We start from the raw sequence: 20,507 nt of genomic DNA, 5'->3' as shown, positions 1-20,507 counted from the left end.
GGCAAAGTATAAACAACCTTCAGCTGTAGCAAACAAAATAGTCTCCTGAATCTGGTATCCATCTCAGGGATACTGCTTTGCAGCTCAGCCTATGCTTATGGTGATAATTTGGGTGAGGACTTCTTCTTTCTTCTTCTTTTTCTTTGGCCTCCTTGTCTCGAGAGACAATGGGTAAGCGCCTAGAGGTGGTCAGTGGTTTGTGGAGCAGCGCCTGGAGTGGCTATAAAGGCCAATTTTGGAGTGAAAGACTCTTCCACAGGTGCTGCAGATAAAATTGGTTGTCAGGGCTGTTACACAGTTGGCTGTCTCCTTGCCCTTCTGTCTTTTTTCCTGCCAACTGCTAAGTCTCTTCGACTCGCCTCTCTTCAGCCCCGCCTTTATGGCTGCCCGCCAGCTCTGGCGATCACTGGCAACTGACTCCCACGACTTGTGGTCAATGTCATAGGACTTCATGTCACGTTTGCAGACGTTTTTAAAGCGGAGACATGGACGGTCATTGTACAGTGACGCTGGCTCAGTAGGATGGTGCTGGGGGTGTTGGTTGCCTCAAGGGCTTCTGCGTTGGAGATACGGTCCTGTCACCTGATGCCAAGGATTCTCCGGAGGCAGCGAAGATGGAATGAGTTGAGACATCGCTTTTGGCTGATGTATGTTATCCAGGCCTCACTGCCATAGAGCAAGGTACTGAGGACACAGGCTTGAGGTGTAGGGCAAAAAATGGAGCATGGGTTAATTCTGCCCACTTGACCCCAGTTGACTGTGTTAGGAATGGTGCTGTTCTCCAGGATAGGTCTGGTGCAAGTTTTTACCAGTGTAGTTGAGGCTGTTGCTCTCATTGCCCATTTTGCCCAAAACCACTTGAAACTGGGTGGTATATCAAAGGCAAATGCAGTCCAAAATGTTAGAATGTCATCAGTTTGTAGGATTGGACTGATGGGATGGGATTTTACCAGCCCTCTGGAGACGGGAGGGGTGGTAAAATGTCAGGAGGCGTCGGGAGGGAAGCCTGATGTGTTACCGCTAGAGGGAATATTACCGAGGGTGGGAACGCTAGCAGCTTGGCCACCTACCAACTCGAGGTGGGCTGCCAATTAATCCAATTAATTGGCCTATTAACAGGCATTTTACCTAGCTGCTGGGATTTTATGAGTGTTGGAATGGCTGCATGGTGAGGCCTCCCAGCAGCTTCCCGGGGGTGGGGCCTTCCTTTCAGGAGGCTCCATGGCCCAAGGAGGGGGCACCCCAGTGAAGATTGCTGCCCCTGTGGCTCCAATGTTGCCCCTGGAGGGTTCACCCCTCTGATCACCGGGACCTGCCTGCATGGTCCAGCACATCTATAACTCTCTTACCGGCCCTTTGGGGGTGCCTCAACATGGAGGCGCCCTCTCCTTCTCCTTGCAGCCTCAGCAGCAGCCACCTCTATCGGTGGTGCTACTGAGGCTGCAGAGCTACTGGCCCTCTGAATGGCCGGCAACTCGTGGAGGCAGGCTGCCATCCTCAATTGGATACAGCCTCTAATTGGCTGCTAGCGGTAAAATTGTCGCCATGGTCCCACCGTCCATCTGCGTGGGCTTGGGAGGCATATTTGATCCCAACATCACGACCTATGGCATGCTGGTAATATCCTGGTCATGGTCTCACAGGCTGACAACTTGTAGGCCTACTTCATAAGGGAATAATTACATGGGTAGATGCATAATAATGAAAGAAAGCCTGCAGTGAGAGAAGCTATTTAGTCTATTAAGCTTATTCCTTTAATGACAACTTATAATCTACCCTGTTACAGGTTCTACCACTTAGTGTCCTGAGGGATAATTCTGCACAACTACTTCTTGCATGCCAACAGTTATCACTTAAAGCCTCGAAATATTTATTCATTTTCCAGTCAACACAATTTAAAGTCAATCTCTTGTCATTCTCAGGCAACATTGCTTATTCCCTCCGCTACCCTCCCTGCCATCCTGCCTGGGGCCATCATGCCCTATCCCAATAAGATCCTGTCCCATTTGCAACTGGACTTTAAATAAATATCCTGTTAGACATAAAAAAATTGACATTTTACAATGATGATCAGATTTTCTACAACTCCAGTTCTTTGATGGTGACAAAATTAGCCACAGAAGAAACTGTCATTTAATGGTGGGTTGGGTCAGACATGAGGGCAGCCCTATTCCAACTGCAGTTTCACCCATCATGCTTTGAAACCACCCAGGATCACAGGTATCTCCGAGAAATACAACGTTCCTCGGACTGCTACTCTCGCCGCATCCTGAGACCCACACTCAGTGCGATGCGCCGCCACATGCACACACTGGACCTCTCTCTCCAGCAGCACCGTCTCACCTTATCTCAAAGCTGTTCTACTCCGCAGTTTCATCTCATCTTACGTCTCATCCGACGCATTAACAAAAAACTTTTTTTCTTCCTTTCAGGTGTTAAGGAACGCAAGCTCCAGCAGCTGATGGGGACTAATGCCCCTCCAGATCCTCCTTCCGCTTCACTTCCCTCTGACCCCACCCCTTCTGATCTGACCCCTTGCCGTGTATTCACTATACCCTCTGACCTCCCCCTCTCTGATGCTGAGCGTTCTGTACTCAGCAAAGGTCTCAGTTTTATCCCCTTACGCCCCCACCTCAATGAATTTCGCGCTCGGCATGACGTTGAGCTCTTCTTCCGTCGCCTCCGCCTCCGGGCTCACTTCTTCGACCAGGAGTCCTCCCCCCGACCAGCAGACCCATTCACCCGCCTCCAGCATTCTCCCTCTACCTGGACCCCTCCCCCTGGCCTCTTACCCGCTCTTGATCTCTTCATTGAAAACTGTCGGCGAGACATTGGTCGTCTCAATTTCTCTGCCCCCCTCACTCACTCTAACCTGTCCCCCTCTGAACTTGAGGCACTCCGTTCTCTCAGGTCTAAGCCCGACATGGTCATCAAACCTGCAGACAAGGGTGGTGCTGTTGTTGTATGGCGTACCGACCTCTACCTTGAAGAAGCTCAACGCCAACTCACAGACACATCTTCCTACCTCCCTCTGGACCATGACACCACCACCGAACATCAAGTCACCGTCCAAAGGACTGTCACTGACCTCATCTCCTCTGGAGATCTTCCCTCTACAGCTTCCAACCTCATAGTCCCACAACCCCGGACAGCCCGCTTCTACCTCCTTCCCAAAATCCACAAACGGGACTGTCCCGGCAGACCCATTGTGTCAGCCTGCTCCTGCCCCACTGAACTTATTTCTTCCTATCTAGACTCTATCTTTTCTCCGCTGGTCCAGTCTCTTCCCACCTACATCCGTGACTCTTCTGACGCCCTACGTCATTTTGACAATTTCCAGTTTCCTGGTCCCAACCCCCTCCTCTTCACTATGGATGTCCAATCGCTCTACACCTCCATCCCCCACCAGGATGGTTTGAGGGCTCTCCGCTTCTTCCTGGAACAGAGGCCCAACCAGTCCCCATCCACCACCACCCTCCTCCGCCTGGCTGAACATGTTCTCACATTGAACAACTTCTCCTTCAACTCCACGCACTTCCTTCAAGTAAAAGGTGTCGCTATGGGTACCCGCATGGGTCCTAGTTATGCCTGTCTTTTTGTGGGATATGTCGAGCATTCTTTGTTCCAGTCCTACTCAGGCCCCCTCCCCCAACTCTTTTTCTGGTACATTGATGACTGTATCGGTGCCGTTTCCTGCTCCCGCCCCGAACTAGAAAACTTTATCAACTTTGCTTCCAATTTCCACCCTTCTCTCACCTTTACATGGTCCATCTCTGACACTTCCCTTCCCTTCCTCGACTTCTCTGTCTCCATCTCTGGGGATAGGTTGTCTACCAATATCCATTATAAGCCCACCGACTCCCACAGCTACCTCGACCACACTTCTTCACACCCTACCTCCTGTAAGGACTCCATTCCATTCTCCCAGTTTCTCCGTCTCCAACGCATCTGCTCTGATGATGCTACCTTCCATGACGGTGCTTCTGATATGACCTCCTTTTTCCTCAACCGAGGATTTCCCCCCACTGTGGTTGACAGGGCCCTCAACCGTGTCCGACCCATTCCCCGCACCTCTACCCTCACCCCTTCCCCTCCCTCCCAGAACCGTGACAGGGTTCCCCTTGTCCTCACTTTTCATCCCACCAGCCTCCATATCCAAAGGATCATCCTCCGCCATTTTCGCCACCTCCAGCGTGATGCCACTACCAGACGCATCTTCCCCTCCCTTCCCCTGTCAGCATTCCGAAGGGATCGTTCCCTCCACGACACCCTGGTCCACTCCTCCATTACCCCCACCACCTCGTCCCCGTCCCAGGGCACCTTCCCCTGCAATCGCAGGAGGTGTAATACCTGCCCATTTACCTCCTCTCTCCTCACTATCCCAGGCCCCAAACACTCCTTTCAGGTGAAGCAGCGATTTACTTGTACTTCTTTCAATGTAGTATACTGTATTCGCTGCTCGCAGTGTGGTCTCCACTACATTGGGGAGACCAAGCGCAGACTGGGTGACCGCTTTGCGGAACATCTCCGCTCAGTCCGCAAGCAGGACCCTGAGCTTCCGGTTGCTTGCCATTTCAACACTCCCCCCTGCTCTCATGCTCACATCTCTGTCCTGGGATTGCTGCAGTGTTCCAGTGAACATCAACGCAAGCTCGAGGAACAGCATCTCATCTACTGATTAGGCACACTACAGCCTGCCGGACTGAACATTGAGTTCAATAATTTCAGAGCATGACAGCCCCCCATTTTACTTTCATTTTTAGTTATTTTTTCTTCCTTTTTTTTACATTTATTTTTACATTTTTTACTATCTTTTTTTGCATTTATTTCATTTCATCTTCGTTTGTTCAGTTTGCTTCCCCACTGTTTTTTTCAGGTTTTTTTTCAGGTTTGCACTTGCTGCTGTTCAATATTCAGCGTATTCACACCTAATCTGTACTAATGCTTTGTCTTTCAACACACCATTAACATATTGTTTGCCTTTGCTCCGTGACCTTTTGTTCAGCTATGTGGCCTGGTCCAATCTGCACCTTCTCCTTTGTTATCTCTTGCCCCACCCCCTCCTCACTTGTTTATAATCTGTGACTTTTCTAATATTTGTCAGTTCCGAAGAAGGGTCACTGACCCGAAACGTTAACTCTGCTTCTCTTTCTACAGATGCTGCCAAACCTGCTGAGTGATTCCAGCATTTCTTGTTTTTGCTTTAGTTTAACTACTCAATACACAGCGATAATTTACAACATCTCCTTGAAAAACAATTAACCAAATTGAAAGTGAGCTTTCTTAATGGGGAAATATGTTTACCGATTTGTCACTTCACTCAAAATGCTGTTTACTTATAAGTGTCTCGGAATCATCCTTGTTATCATTGAGCTGAATTTAATTTGGAGGCTGCAGGACATGATGTTGGGACCGGAGATGGGTGTGGCATCCGTTGGGGCAATAAGCGGCTGTCTGAATGCAACATTCACTGAGAGGACAGAGGCGACAGCGGAGGCAGTAAAGACGGCATCAGGGGATGCCTTGGAAGCTCCAGACATCATATCTAAAGGGCTGACAGCCCTGCACTCAGGGCTGCCTAGAACAATACAGCCCCTGCCTGACTGCTGATGAAGTAATACAGCCCCTGCCTGACTGCTGCTGGGAGTAATAGAATCCCTGCCTGACTGCCGCTGGGAGTAATACAGCCCCTGCCTGACTGCTGCCTGCAGTAATACAACCCCTGCCTGACTGCTGCTGGGAGTAATACAGCCCCTGCCTGACTGCTGCTGGGAGTAATACAACCCCTGCCTGACTGCTGCCTGGAGTAATACAGCCCCTGCCTGACTGCTGCCTGGAGTAAAACAGCCCCTGCCTGACTGCTGCCTGGAGTAATACAACCCCTGCCTGACTGCTGCTGGGAGTAATACAGTCCCTGCCTGCTGCCTGGAGCAATACAGCCCCTGCCTGACTGCTGCTGGGAGTAATACAACCCCTGCCTGACTGCTGCCTGGTGATGAAGGGTCAGCATGTGTCTGTTTGGGATAAAAATGCAATACTGTACTAATGTGTCTCCTGGTTTGCTTAGTCATGTGACCTCTACCATGAGGTACTCTGACTGGGGGCAGCCATTACTGTCAGTTTCAATAAAGACTTAGTACACACCAGACTGGTGTCCTCTGAATTTTTAACATGGTGTCAGGAGTGGAACTGAGGTGAGTGCTGAAATTCCACAGGAATGGTCAGAGGTGCTAAAAGCTGCTAAAAGCCACAGGAAGCCACTGAAAAGGAACAAAGAAACAGCTGAAAGCACAGGGTAAGACAATGGTTGCAAAGTTTCCTCTGCCTGCGCTGGTAGAAATGAAAGATGATATGAAACAGAACTGGCTGTTTTTCCACTCGCAATGGCAAAATTATGAAATTGCAACAGATTTAATTAACAAACCAGAGCAGCTGCGAGTAGCTACACTTTTATCACTGTTGGGGAGGGACTGTTACAAAGTGTACTCCACCCTAAATCTCTCAGAAGAACAAAAAAAAAGGACAGCAACAATTTTGAAAGCCTTGAAGGCACACTTTGAACCCCAAGAGAACGTAACCTATGAACGTTATGCGTTCAATATTAGGGTCCAAGGTGAAAAAGAGTCCATTGATCAATATGTGACTGCATTAACACAGCTCACAGAATCTTGTGCGTTTGCGCAACTAAAAGATGATCTAATTCAAGACAGGATTGTATTAGACATAAGAGATCCTGCAGTGAGTGCATGTCTACTGAGAGAGGAGAAACTGACTCTCAGGAAAGAGATCGCGTGTGCAGAAGCGCTGAGGTTGTAAATCAGCAGCTGGAAGATATTCATGGCAGAACAGACCAGATCTTGCATTATGCTGAAAGACATTCCAGGCCAAAAGGACAGAAAGTTCATGAACCATGGGCAGGATGCAAATACTGTGGAGGACATCACACACAGGAAAAGAAGGCATGTCCAGCATGGGGAAACCAGTGTTCTCACTGCAAGAAGCTGAATCATTTTGGCTAGAGGGAAACACAATAAACAGGTACAGGTGGCCACTTGAGGTATATCAGCTGAAGATTCTGACGAATCGCTATACAACATATAACAGGTTGGTTCAGACAGGTCAATCAGTGACAAATGGTTTGTGACTGTTGGAATGATGACTGCAGAAGGAGAATACCAAGTCAACATAAAATGTCAGATAGACACCGGTGTGTCCTGCAACATCATGACTTTCACAGACCCGTGCAAAGTGACTCAACATGGCGATCCAAAAATTAAGCCCTCAAAAGTAAGCTTGAGGCTATATGATGGAACCATACTAGTGCCAAGAGGACAAGCCATTACAAGAGGACAAGTTACTTCGAGAGCCCATTGCAATGACAAGGACAAAGATCTGGAGTTCCAAATCATAAACGGCAAGCAAAAGCAACTCATCTCAGCAAAAACAAGTCTCAAGTTTGGACTGGTAACCCTCAACGTGCAAAAACAGAAAACTCAGGAGATGGCCTACAGGAACGGGCCTACAGGAGCGGGCACCGGTGCTGGAATGAGAACGCCTTTGCCATTCACAAGGTGACGTGAGTCATACAGGCAGCAAGAAAGGGGAAGATCTGGCAGTCATCTGCTCAGGCGCCTGAGGTGGAGGCTGTGGGGAAGAAGCGCTCAGATTCTGCAGAGCGGGCAGACGAAATCAAGGTGAAATGGCAGAAAGCCAAATTTAATTTTGACAAAACTGCCAAGCCATTGCCAGAATTGAGCATTGGAGAACCAGTCAGGGTGCAAACCTTCAACGCGCTCAACAAGAGTCAGTCCAAGTGGCAGCTTGAGACCTGCATAGAGCAGTTGTCACCTCGATCGTATGCGGTGGCACTGAAGGACCAAGGATACCATCACAACCGCAGGCACACATGAACAACTGGAGAAGCTGTTCCTTCACGGCAGATGGCCAAACAGGAAGATGAAAACTCACCAACTGCACAGCACACCCATCAGCCCCAGAGATCCACAGCACCCAAACAACGGAAATGGAACAACAACAGTTACTGCGGCAACAAGTGACAAGATAACGACACTCACCAGAGAAGAAAAATCAACCAGATGAGCAACAAATGATAATGTGCACACGCACCATTAAGAGACCAGCACAATTTAATGACCATGTCTGCAATGCATGTGCAGAGACTGACAAGAATGCCAAACTACTAATGCATGAAAACAATTGTGTGCATAGTGGGTAACTTGGGCAACTCACAGTGTCAATGGTAATGCATGCAAATTTTGTTCGTTTCGTTTTTTATGAAAAGGGGGATGTTTGGGATAGAAATGCAATACTGCACCAATGTGCCTCCTTGCTTGCCGTAGTCATGTGACCTCTACCATGAGGTTACTCTGACTGGGGGCATCCATTACAGTTAGTTTCAATAAAGATTCAGTATACACCAGACTGGTGTCCTGTGAGCTCGTAATAGTGTCCATGCACAGACATCAGTGTCCATGTTAAAAGATTTTGTGGTTGTGACTGGTAATTTCAGGGTTGAAAAATTTCCCATTGGCTTCTTCTCCCAGACCAGTCTGACTTTAAAACAAATCGCAGTCATCAGTTTCACAGCTGTCAGGTGCTTAGAGCAGAGACTGCGCTTCCGAACCTCTAACAAGTTTGAGGTTTTCCGGTGGGTTCCGATTTTTTTTAAAAGCCATTTGCGGTCGTCGTAGACCGGTATGTATTTATTGAGGGAGTGGAAGCCCTTCCAGTTAATGAAGGCAGGAGGCTGGTCCATGAGAGCTTTGATAGCCACATGTACACACTCAATGACCCCTGCATCTGGGGGAATCCAGCGATGGCCCGGAATCCAATTGCCCTCTCAGCTTGACTGTTTGGATTGGTGTGGAAGTGCACATAGTTGGCGGCCCTTCTGAACATGGCACTGGTGACCTCCTTGATTCAGTGATGTGCTGCAGACTGGGAGATTCCACACAAACCTCCTGTTGATCCCTGGGAATGATCCTGTGGAAGTTTAGTGCCACAGTGACCTTCAGCACAAGTGGCATTAGTGCCCACCATGTTCCATGGGCCTCAGCTCATCTGGTTTCATGGCACATAGATCATTGACAGCCTCTCTGGAGAGGCAGAGTCTGCGGAGACATTGCTTGGACATCAGGAGGTAGTTGAGCCATGGCTGGTAGACCCTCTCTGGAGGGCACCTTCTTCTGCGTGCTGGAGGTTGTTAGTGTGCACCTCTGCATCCTTGTCCAGCCTCCTGTGCGTCTGCAAGTTTATGGCACTCCCCTGCCCATGCCTGAACCTTCCTCCCTCTCTGCTGCTTCTCCTCTTTCAAGGGAGCCTCAAAGCCAGCGTGAATGAGGCCCATGAGAGGTTGCCTCTCTCTCTTAACACAAAGCCTTCAGGCCAAACAGACTTTTCCCCCCTTCCCCCCTTACTTGTGATCTTCAATGAGATGGCACTGCCCCGATGCCACCCTGGTATGGCTCTCCCGCAGTGCTCGCACCTCAGCCCCCACTCCTTAAAGTGCTTTCCGATGCCGCCCACACCCTTCCTGCCAAGCGACACTGCCTCAGCCGATGGCTTCCCACTGAAGCCAAAACTGAGCTCCTGCCTCCTTGTCACCTCCTTTCAATAGGCGAGGCCCTGAGGCCCTCATGACATCCGACTTCCTGTCTGACATCTTCCATTGCAATTTTATGCCCCACCCCACACCTTAAACGGCCCTGCAAAATTCTGCCCATTGTCTTTAAAATTGCTAGTTAGAGGCAGTCTGGGTTATTTTGTCCAGAATAATTCTTATTGTGACATTGTGAAAGAGGATAATAGATATGTGACATGGTCCAGTTTCTTTCAACAAACCATGTCCAATTTCAGGCGTTCTGCTCAATTTGTCGAATTTGCTAAGACAGATAAGGAACCATAGGTAACAATTACAAGATTAACATTTATGAATTTTCTGCTTAACGTCCCTTCAAGTGAATGGAATGCTTACATCAATCTATTGGCAGACTGTGTGGTGCAGTGATTTAGACTCTAGCCTTTCATCTCTCGGACTTGGGCTCAAATCTAGTCCAGACTAATGAGATAAAGGTTTTGTTTTGTCCACTGGCTATAAGAATATTATGTGAAATGAGCCTGGCCAGCCTTGATCCAGTTTCTGGTGTGCATAGACCCACAGAAAACTTATCCAAGTTGGCTCTCATTGACAGAAGACTGGCAAAGCGCATTTGGGACACAAAAAAAACTCGCATTGCTTAATTTAATGAGCATAAATTTCACTAAACGCATGCAAAAAGAATTATACATCAATCTCAAATTGCTATCCCACATTAATTAAATCTGGCTAAATATATCCCTATTGCCTCCAAAAGACTGGAAACATGTGTTGACCATACAATATCTGAATTTTGTCAGCCCCAAGGGAGTCCTGCAGCCGGGGCTGAAAGTGGGGGCCGACCCTGCTTCAACAGGCGGGGAGACCCGAGGGTGGCATTTTGCCAGCAGCAGCTACAACATCAGGGAGAGGGCACCTCCATAATTAATCTACCTTGAAGATTAGGTAGGCTTTGGGGAATAAGATCGCAGGGGGTGGGGTTCGTGGAGAACCGGCTGCACCATTGCTGCAGGGGTGGCAATTGCTCCTGGGGTGCTCCTCAGTGGGCCATGGAGCACCCATCAAGGAGGGCCAGACCCCAAAACCCGCTTGGAGACCGCCTGGGTTTCCCTTGGGTGGGAAGTGGCTCTTAAAAGTGCCCATGACTGGAAATATGCCATGGCAGCAGGAAGACCTTGGGTTCCCCTCCCGACACCTTCCCCTGCCATACAGCCAGCCCTCCTGCCTCCCAGCCAGTCTAGGTCTTTGCCATCCTTATTATCATGGAATCCATCTGGGCCAGATATTCATCCAGCTCCACATGAGAAAGGATTATCCTTGTAGAATCTATTAAATTTCATTGGAGCCTGTTTCATATTTTCACTGAAGAGACAACAATGATTCTAATCTCTTATAGGTGCTGATGCTTGCCAACATTTCCCTCCTCCATTGCTAGTGGTTACAGTTGAATTCAAATTTCCTACTTACATCTTTATCATGTAAGCCTTTTGATTCTTGACAAAGTTCTTCACTGAAGGCCAATAGTTAAGCTTGGCAAATTCGAGGTAAATCTTGGAAATAGCTAAGAAATTGTCTGAAGGTTAGAAAGCCGCTGGTACCTGAAAAGGTAATTTTAATTTTTCTGACCCTCCCCCCACACTCTGTGGAATTTTAACTCTACGGTGTATGGTGACATCACTGACAGGTTCCCTGCCTGGAAGTCAGCCTGATTGACAGGCTTGGTTCCCAGTCGGTTGGGGAGCAGTCTACAGCATGCTAGGTGCCTCCATGCCCCGACTGTGTGATGGTGGTGGGGGAGGGAGGGGGTGGGTAGGAGAAGCGATCCCGGTGAGGGCCAATTCGAGGGAACCGTTGAGGAGTCTGAACCTGGAGCCAGGTGTTAATCCCAGGTCCCGGGAAGTCCGATTGGGGTAGATGTGTTGGAAGCTTCAGGGGGAGATCTTGAGCTGGGCTGGGGAGGAAAATTGGATGCCAGGGAAGGGGGAGGTTCGGAGGTCTCATAGGGGAAATTGGAGCCTGGATTGGGGGTGATTGAAAGCCTTGGGAGTGATCAGAGAATCACAGAATTGTTAAAGCACAGAAGGATATTATTCTGTCCATCATGTCTGCACTGGCTCTCCGAATGATCAATTCACTCAGTGCCATTCCCCCACCTTCTCCCAGTAATCCTGAACATTCTTCCTTTTCCTATAACAATCTAATTCCCTTTTGAATGCTTCACACTCTCTCAGGCAGCACATTCCAGACCTTAGCCGCTCACTGTGTGAAGTTTTTCCTCATGTCACTTTTGCTTCTTTTACCAATTACTTTAAATCTGTGTCCTCTTGTTCTCGATCCTTTCATGAGTGGGAACAGTTTCTCTCTATCTACTTTGTCCAGACCTTCATGATTTTGAACACCTCTATCAAGTCTCCTCTCGGCCTTCTCTTCTCTAAGGCAAGTGGTCTCAACTTCTCCAATCTATGTTTGTAGAGGACTGTGGGAGATATCTGGGGGAGATTGGAAGGGTTGGTGATGGTGGATGGGGTGTCCTATCGTAAGGGGTTAGCTAGGCAGTCATTCTGACTCCAGCATATAAGCGGAAAGTCACTTATCTTCTGATCCAGCAGGCTCACTCCTCGGTTTAGCTGTTGGGTTGCCCAAGGACTGGGAAACACGGCTGGCCAGAGTTAAATTTCAAATGGTGAATACAAATGAGGTAGGCAGTTGCCTAATCATATTTAACGTGACAGCCAGTCTTCTTGGACTGGTAGGCTGCCCGCACATCCACCCTGCCTCTGTTTAAACCAGAAATGGACAGGTTAGAGGGGGAGTTAGAGTCTGGATTCAGACTTTTAACACCTTAACCTCCCACCCTACTCAAATCCACCCACATTTTGGAGTTAAAATTCCTCCCTTTTTGACACTGGATTCAGAAACTGAATGCAAATTTGTTTGAATTATTGTTGATACTCAACATGGAGGCCAGGGGAATTGAAGGAAACAGCTCAAAAACTAAATAATGAATTCGACAAACTATATGTGAGCTGGATATTTAATGCAGACAAGTGGAAAGGAAGGAAGAAAAATGGGTAAAATATGTAATCCATAGATGGTGTTGAAATAGCTGGAGCTAAGTTGAAAGAGACCTGTGCCACTCAATGGTTAAGAAGTCGAACAAGTGCAAAATTGCATTTAACAAATCTAATAGAATGTTGCACTACATGACTAAAACAGTGGAATATAAGTCAGATGAGGTTGTGATTAAACTGTACAGTGCTCTGATCAGATCTTGAGCACTGTATCCAGTCTTGGTCACCAAGAAACAAGAGAGATTTTCAAGCATTGGATTTTCAAGTAAGGAAAAACTATAAAGTTGATCACTAGTGTAAAAGATTTGAATTATGAGGAAAACTGGAGAAACATGAGCTATGTAGCCTGAAAGGCTGAGAGGTGACTTTTTGGAAGTACACAAGAACAAAGAACAAAGAACAGTATAGCACAGGAACAGGCCATTCGGCCCTCCAAGCCTGCGCCGATCTTGATGCCTGCCTAAACTAAAACCTTCTGCACTTCCGGGGACCGTAACCCCCTATTCCCATCCTATTCATATATTTGTCAAGATGCCTCTTAAAACGTCGCTATCATACCTGCTTCCACCACCTCCCCCGGCAGCAAGTTCCAGGCACTCACCACCCTCTGTGTAAAGAACTTGCCTCGCACATCCCCTCTAAACTTTGCCCGTCGCACCTTAAACCTATGTCCCCTAGTAACTGACTCTTCCACCCTGGGAAAAAGCTTCTGACTATCCACTCTGTCCATGCTGCTCATAACTTTGTAAACCTCTATCATGTCGCCCCTCCACTTCCGTCGTTCCAGTGAAAAGAATCCGAGTTTATCCAACCTCTCCTCATAGCTAATGCCCTCCAGACCAGGCAACGCCCTAGTATACCTCTTCTGTACCCTCTCCAAAGCCTCCACGTCCTTCTGGTAATGTGGCGACCAGAATTGCACGCAATATTCTAAGTGTGGCATAACTAAAGTTCTGTACAGCTGCAGCATGACTTGCCAATTTTTATACTCTATGCCCCGACCGATGAAGGCAAGCCTGCTGTATGCCTTCTTGGCTACCTTATCCACCTGCGTTGCCACTTTCAGTGACCTGTGGACCTGTACGCCCAGATCTCTCTGCCTGTCAATACTCCTCAGGGTTCTGCCATTTACTGTATACTTCCCACCTGCATTAGACCTTTCAAAATGCATTACCTCACATTTGTACGCATTAAACTTCATCTGCCATTTCTCTACCCAAGCCTCCAACCGATCTATATCCTGCTGTATCCTTTGACAATCCTCATCACTATCCGCAACTCCACCAACCTTTGTGTCGTCCGCAAACTTACTAATCAGACCAGCTACATTTTCCTCCAAATCATTTATATATACTACAAACAAGGTAGTTAAGGATTTGCAAAATGTAAATCCAGAGTATTAATTTAAGTTAAATTCTGAGAATTTGATGAGGGGATACAGATTAAAACTACTGACAAATGTCATGTTAGAAAATTCTTCTTTGCACAAGAGTGATCAACACATTGAATAGACTTCCATGTTGGGCAGATGGAGGTTAAACCATGGAACCATTTAAGAAACAATAGCATGTTGCAATGGGATGAATGTTGGGTGGTTCTGGAAGGATGAACTAAGATGGGATGAATGGCCTTCCTCATCTGTAATTATCTTGTGCTCTTCCCAGATTTTTAGGACCTGAATGATCTCCATCCCGATCTTCTTTTCTCAGGAGAAAATAAATATGTTTTTAAAAAACTGCAAATGACAGATATCTGAAATAAAAGCAGAAATTGCTGGACAGCATAGCAGGAAAGATTCTACACAGAAAATCTAGACTTATCTTTTCTCTGTGGAATGCTGACTGACCTGTTGTTCATCTGTGTTATGTTTTTATCCGAAAGGTAATGAGTTCACTTTTGCAAGGCTCTGGACACTAGAATTATTGCCAGCACCTGAATTATTAATAAAATATCAATGGGACTTCCACATGGCTCACACAATTTAAGGCACTTGATGAATAACGATCACATGCATGGAGGGCACTCAGCACCTGTAGAATCAATATGGTAGATTTACGTCTTTAGTGCCTTTCAATGGAAGGAAAATCCAGTGGGTTCTATTACTGGTTGCAAACCTTCCCGCCAGAATATGCTTTCTGTTCCCAGGTCAGGCAAAGCTTTACACCCTGGCAGTTAAGATGAAAATCTACCCCAATGCTTATGCTGTTTTTCTTCAAATAGTGCCATTGGATCTTTTCCATCCAACTGAAAAAACAGACAAGTTTTTGGCTTTAGTTTAGTTTAGAGATACAGCACTGAAACAGGCCCTTCGGCCCACTGAGTCTGTGCCGACCATCAACCACCCTTTTATACTAATCCTACACTAATTCCATATTCCATATTTCTACCACATCCCCACCTGTTCCCTATATTTCCCTACCACCTACCTATACTAGGGGCAATTTAGAATGGCCAATTTACCTATCAACCTGCAAGTCTTTGGCATGTGGGAGGAAACCAGAGCACCCGGAGGAAACCCACACAGACACAGGGAGAACTTGCAAACTCCACACAGGCAGTACCCAGAATTGAACCTGGGTCGCTGGAGCTGTGAGGCTGCGGTGCTAACCACTGAGCCACTGTGGCATCTTTATCAGTGCAGTATTCCTTCAATTCTACATTGGAGCATCAATCAAGCTTATATGCTCAAATCCTGGGAACAGTATCTGAACACATAACTTTCCTGGCTCAGAGGCAAGACTGCTACCACTGAGCCAAGACTACCTGATTTCACTTGTAAGCTGTAATTCTAAGATTATGCCACTTTTGTTCTTGATTCCCCCACAAGAGAAAATAGTTTTTTTCTATCTGTCCTATTGAATCCCTTTATCATTTAAACATAGCTCTTGGATTTCAGTCACTGGCCTGTTGTCACTTTATCACCGAAGCACCCAGAAGGATTGTCTAATTAAACAGGGAAGGCAACACTCAAAGATTTCCAAATGGTTAATGTGGCTTCAAAAATAAAAGTAGATGTTGAACCTACTCAATAACCATAATAGAAAGCAGACAGATACACTGATTATACGCTACGGCAAAATTTATTTTTAACTAGTTTTTTACAAAAAAAATCCCTTTAATCAGATGTTAACATGCCAACAATATATGAAAGAAAACAGCAGCCTGAAGGGCAACTTAGTCAACTCTTGTTGCTTCATACATGGCTAATAAGATCCTTCACAGAAACTGATTATCTCACTCCAACTTTACAGTCCAGGTTGGTGGAGGCAAGGCATCATAAGTTTGTTCTATTTATGCCTGCTACTGCTGAGATAGTGACTATGTACATCTCAAAATAGTTTTGTGGAAACTATAATATAGAAATGACTGTTTGCAATAATAGTAGAACAAACTCTTAGCATGTTCATACTACATTCCTCTTACAAAAGGGTCAACCTATTTATTTCAATGTTGCTATTAAATTAATGAAAAGGATGAACGGTTCTGGGGGACCAGTCAAAATAATAAATCCTTGTTGCACATAGTATGTAAAAGTAGAATGGTTTTTGTTCGCCTTGGAGGAGTGCAAAATAATACCTGGACTCCAAGTGTTAAAAATTACAAGGAGAGATTCCACAAACTAGAATTCCCTGGAATTTAGAAGGTTAAGCGGTGATTTGATTGAAGTTTTTAGATTTAAAGGGGAATAGTTGGAATAGATAGTCTAGGACTAGAGAGCATAGTCTAAAAGTTGAGCCAGATCTTTCAGGAGTGAAATTAGGAAACACTTCTCTACACAAAGAGCTGAACGGGGCTCGCAGCATCGGGCAGAAAAGACAAGGGGATCTCCACCTTTTCAGAGCGGCTCTGGCACTATTCAACGGCGCTCGAGCGGATAAGTGCCCGAGCGCCGGAATTCCCATCCTTTTAAGGAAAGAGGTCCCACCTCCAAGAGCCACTGGCCGATCAGAGGGCTGGCGGTTTAGTAGCATTGGCAGCGCCACCGGGTAAAGTGGCCACTGCCAGTACTACAGGAGGCCTGGGATGAGGCCCATTGCTAAAGCCCCAGACCAGAGGTGAGTGAGGTGGGGTCTCCGAGGCCAGTTCAGCAGGCCCTGGCAATGTTGGGGGTAGGAGGGAGTCGGCGATGAGACAGGTTGGGCTTGTTACCAGAGGGGGTGGGGGGGCCCTCCATGGGCCACAGATTACCCACAGAGGAGGCGGTTCCCCACCCCCACAAGCCAGCAGGGATGCTGCCTTGTTTTACTGGGTGTCCTGACCATGTGGTGGAGGTGCCCCCCCACTGCTGGTTTAATTACAGCAGCGGCAGGATGAAGCCCTTAAGTGGCTACTGATTGGCCAGTTAAGGGCTTCTAATGGCCTCTGGGTGGGACGACCGTCTTTGGCCTTTCCCACACCTGATTTGAGGTGTACAAAATTATGAGGGACCTAGATAGACAGGAAGGACATGTTTTCCCTGGCGGAGGGGTCAGTTACTGGGGGCACAAATTTAAGGATATTGGTAGAAGGATTAGAGGTGACATGAGGAAAAACATTTTCACCCAGGTGTCTGGAATTCACTGCCAGGAATGGTGGTGGAGGCAGAAACCCTCAACTCATTTAAAAGGGGCCTCAACATGCACCTGAAGTGCTGTAACCTGCAAGGCTATGAACCAGCTGCTGGAAGGTGGGATTATTTCTTGACCGGCACTGACACGACGGGCTGAATGGCCTCCTTCTGTGCTGTAATTTTTCTATGGTTCTATGATTTAATTGCAGTGCGACAGGAAGACAATGGGCCCTCCATGCCCCCTCCTTCCATTGCAATTCTTTGGGCCCCCCTCAGCTCCCAACACAAAGTGTGGTAGATGTTTGAAACTCTCTTCCACAAAGGGCAATTGATGCTGGATCAATTATTTACTTTAAATCTGAGATTGATAGATTTCTGTTAACCAAAGGTATTAAAAGATATGGGGAAAAGGTGGGTATATGGAGTTAGATAACAGATCAGCCATAATCTTGCTCAATAGCAAAACAGGCTTGAAGGACTAAATGGCCTACTCCTGTTCCTATGTTCCTATATGTTTATTCTATGATTTGACATTTTTCTCAATTTTATCTTCTTTTCTGAAGGGACTGTGGTATGAACTCATAACCATTGACACCCACTCAATATGCCTTCTAAATAGGTAAACCTATGATTGAGTGCGGGAAAGCTACTTCACCATGGCAGTCAGAGGAAGGCCGGATCTTGATTGCTACCCAGGATTTGGCTCCAGCAGAAGTCACTAGATGGTGCCCAGAAGAAAAGTAATTGTCTAAAGAAATAGTTGGCTTGACCTGAGGGCCAGTTACACTGAGCTTGCCATCTAAGCTCATCCTACTCACTTTTCACTACAGGAATATAGACTGATGCTCAGGTTAGGCTCCTTATAATTCATTAAAAGATAATTCCATTGTAGGGCCATTCTGCTGCACTTCTTCCATTGATTGGTTTCATAGTGCTATTGGCTGAGGCTGGTAATGCAAGGCACCAAGAAAAGCCAATGGCATTTCTCTACAAGGTGGATAATAAGGATGAGAAAACAAGAAATTGGTGGACAGTTACAGCTGTATGGTCCATAGTATCTCCTAGTGGCTGAATACAGGAGCTTTGGTAGTGCACTCTTCTTGCTGGTAACAGATATAACACAGTCAGGCATACTGAGGATAAGGGTTAATTTTGAAAAGAGAAGGAATGATAGCAAAAGTGTATGAAAATCACAGTGATGTGAATGTGCAGCCAGGTGTACTATTCACCTTCATATTGAGTGTGGGAGGGCAGCACTCTGAAAGAAACTGTGAACTGATCACTGGCTTCTCACTCACAGTGAGGTTTCCAGTAATTTGGAAAGTCCTCTGCACGGTATTTAAAATTATCCATATTATCACAATTTTTAAATAGCGTGGGACTTCAAGCTATGTCCCAAATGCCAAGTGTCAGATAGCATTATGATTTCACATAGTTACACTGCAGCTGCTCTGATACAGCACAAAAGATCACAGTCTCCAATGCAAGACCTGACATTTACCTGGGGAATTGAATAAAGACAACGTAGAAGAAAACACCCTCCAATGCAAGACCTGACATTTAGTTGGAGCATTAGATAGACACAGAAAGAAGCCCATACCGCCTGACTCAAGAGCTGGCACATAATTAGGGGATTAGATAGGCCACTAAAGAAAGCTGGTTCGGTAATAGAAATGCTATCCTGATGCGGTCGGGGGCACTCTTTCTAAGCTTTAGGGTATATGGTCATCGACAGAGCAGTGAGTGGTACGTTCTGACTCTGACTTGTAGTGACAACTGGGCGCCCAAAGTTGGAAACTTCCAGCAATGGCAAGTCTCAAACCTATGAACACGCACAAAGATCCTTTTAAAAAAAAACAGTTAAGACATTTTGCCATCATGACACTGGCCTTTCAGTTATATCCAGCTACAATCGAACTTGCGCTGATCTGACAAGCTGCAGGAAGCAGCATCTGAGTATTCCTGGAGTTTGAATGTGAACCCAGGACTGGAAATGCATAAAATAAATGTTTGTCCTCAAACCTTGGTGACCGCATTCTTTTGTTTATCATGCTTTTCATGTGCAAAAAACTCAAAATAATGCTCCCGAATTTGTACAACACTTCGTTCTCAAAAAAGTGTAAAACTCAACAAAGCATCATATGGGATATAACTACTGAACTCACAAGTCAATACTCTTATTTTAAAATAAAAGGTTCAACAAACACCACGGGATAATTATTTAAATAGACATGCAGACAATTAAACGTTTTGCACTAAGCATTAAAATGAATATTTAAACTTGGCGTTCCACCAACTTGTAAGAAGCTCTCATTTGAGGAATATCCTTAACCGTCAAGGAGCAACTATTATATCGGTTTCAAATTAGATTCTTACCTGCAATAAAACTTTTGTTTTCCTTAACAAAGAACTTCCAGGATCAAGTTCTAATGATCATGAGGAAAAAAACTCATTTATTACACTAAGCAAAGAGCCAAAAAGCACTCTAGATTATTCAATTCAGATGTTTAAAGTGACAGTTCTCCCATCACGATCCAAACATCCAAATTTCTCCAACGAAAAAGCGCACTTTAAATGAACTTGATGATCACCCACTGATGAATTAAATCCTGTTACACACAAAAAGTTCACAGGCAATAACCTGCAAAAATGAACTTCACTCTTTATTTTTCTCTCTCAGTTAATTCCTCATCTCTTGATCATCTTCAGTCCTTCTAGTTTGGGGCAGTGCTCACAGTATAAAGTTTCAGCAGCCGTGCATGGACTAAACCAGACTGTCAGCCTATCCAATTATAGCAAATTTTTGGGTATTTTGGTACTTGTGCATTTGAAACTATCTCATAGCAAACCAATTAAACATAGAGAGGTTGCTGTCCTTTATTGACACTTGAGGTTTGTTTAATATCCCCGGCCAGGCCTTTATAAGGCAATACAGTTGTCAACTTATATCAGTAATCTGATCGGAAACTGCCTTTTTTTATTTTAGAACTGGTGTTTTCAAAAATGATAAACCAGCCTCCTGCTGATTGTGCAGAGAAATCGCGCCATCTTGTGTTCGGGCTTTAAAATTGGTGATGGAAGGAATGAAGTCAAAAGAGTTCATGGGTTGTCATAGAATTTTAATTATATGTCGGGAAGTTTGTTTAACTTGCAGCAATAAATAAAAGCTTAAAATAAAAAGTAAACAAAAGCAGTATCATTTGAATACATTGACAGGTTCCTTGCATTAATACCAAACTTTTGAATTTTTCAAGCTAATTCAGGTGATGTG

General features: G+C 46.0%; 1 protein-coding gene across 2 annotated transcripts in view; it reads right to left on the bottom strand.

The window, feature by feature from the left end:
* The window catches only part of col22a1 (collagen, type XXII, alpha 1), a 419,868-nt gene extending 399,920 nt beyond the window's left edge, over positions 1-19,948 (bottom strand). For both annotated transcript variants that reach the window (XM_068031367.1, XM_068031368.1), the window contains exon 1: positions 19,613-19,948. The gene's annotated coding sequence lies outside the window, so the exon portion shown is untranslated. The remainder of the gene's footprint in view (positions 1-19,612) is intronic.
* Between the last annotated feature and the right edge of the window lie 559 nt (positions 19,949-20,507).

This window comes from Heterodontus francisci, chromosome 5, assembly GCF_036365525.1.
Source record: "Heterodontus francisci isolate sHetFra1 chromosome 5, sHetFra1.hap1, whole genome shotgun sequence".
Classification (NCBI taxonomy): Eukaryota; Metazoa; Chordata; class Chondrichthyes; order Heterodontiformes; family Heterodontidae; genus Heterodontus; species Heterodontus francisci.
The sequence above is the reverse complement of the archived record's forward strand: the minus strand, read 5'-3'. Positions and strand labels throughout refer to the sequence as shown.